We start from the raw sequence: 1,478 nt of genomic DNA on the forward strand, positions 1-1,478 counted from the left end.
TTCATTGTTTTATTGGAATGGAATTCTGTTATGTACAAAAATATGATTGTCTATAGGATTGGAGAAAACAATCCTACAAAAATTGTACAGAAAACAATACAGAATTCTCTGTATTAAAATAGCAATGGGAAAGAAGTTCTTGGAACAAGAGAGGGGAAGGAGGGCAGGCTGGAAGATGGAAGATCCCTTACCATTGCTTCCTCTGGGTAGCTGGAAGATTTGGGGGATCAGAGAGATCTTTGGGGAATATAGGTGGATTTTCTTTGGGTCATTGTTTCCCCAACTTTGTTATAAGTTACCTTGTATCAGCCATAGTCCAGCATGAAATAGATTATGTGCTCAAATTGGGTAAGTTGAGGAGAATTTAATAAAAGGACTGTTTACAAAGGTGTTAGTAGGAAGTGGGGAGACCACAAGGGATAGTGCAGTTCCAGGGGGCCAGGGTCATGGCAGCTGTTACTGGCCTAGGTCTGAAGAGGCAAAGGGAAAGAGCACCAGACTCCTGGGACTGAGAGGGCCTGCCAGGCCTTCAGAAAAGGGTCATGGTCACCTCACCTGCAGCAATCCTGCAGGGAGGGAACAGAGGAAATAGACTCTCTGACCTCACTCTTCCCTCTGCCTCATCCCCTGCTAGTGCTCCCCATTGAATGACTCCAACCAGAAACCAGAAGGCAAGAGGCATTCTGATGTGAGCCAGGGCATAGAGCAGGACACAGAAGGGTGGAGAATGGGGAGGTGGGGCTGAGGAACAGAGATCTTCTCCAAGAAGATGTGAGGCACACATCTTCTCCACTCTCTCCACTACTCCCAGGTTCTTCCATACTGAATTGTTTTCTTTGACTCTTAAAAAAATCATTTAAATCATTTTTAAGTGTCCAATTCACTAGTCTTAAGTACATCCATACTGTTGTGCAACCATTACCACTTTCCATCTCTAGAACTTTTTCAGCTTCTCTAATTGAAACTCTGTCCCCATTAAACAACGGTCCCATTGCCTCTCCCTGCAGCCCCTGGTAATCCTACTCTACTTTCTGTCTCTGATTCTAGAATACGTCATACAATCATATAATATTTTTCCTTTTGTATCTAGCTTATTTCACTTTGCATAATGTCTTTAAGGTTCACTCTGGTTATAGCAAGTATCAAAATTTCCTTCCTTTTCAAGGGTGAATAATATTCCACTGTGTATGTGTATATATATATATATATATTTTTTTTCCATGCTTTGTTCATTGATTTATCCATCCATGGACACTTGGGTTGATCCACATTTTGGCTGTTGTGAAAAATGCTGCTATGGACATAGGCATACATATATCTATTCAAGACTTAAAAAAAAAAAAACTAAATAAATGTGCTTTGAAAGAAACTGCTGACTTGCTGACTCACGCTCCACAGTAAAGGCAGGAAAATGATGTAGGCTGCTGGCTGCAACTGCTCCACCTGAGCCAGGTCAACCAGTTCACCAGAATAGAGAA

The sequence above is a fragment of the Vulpes vulpes genome, chromosome 1, assembly GCF_048418805.1.
Source record: "Vulpes vulpes isolate BD-2025 chromosome 1, VulVul3, whole genome shotgun sequence".
Taxonomy (NCBI): domain Eukaryota; kingdom Metazoa; phylum Chordata; class Mammalia; order Carnivora; family Canidae; genus Vulpes; species Vulpes vulpes.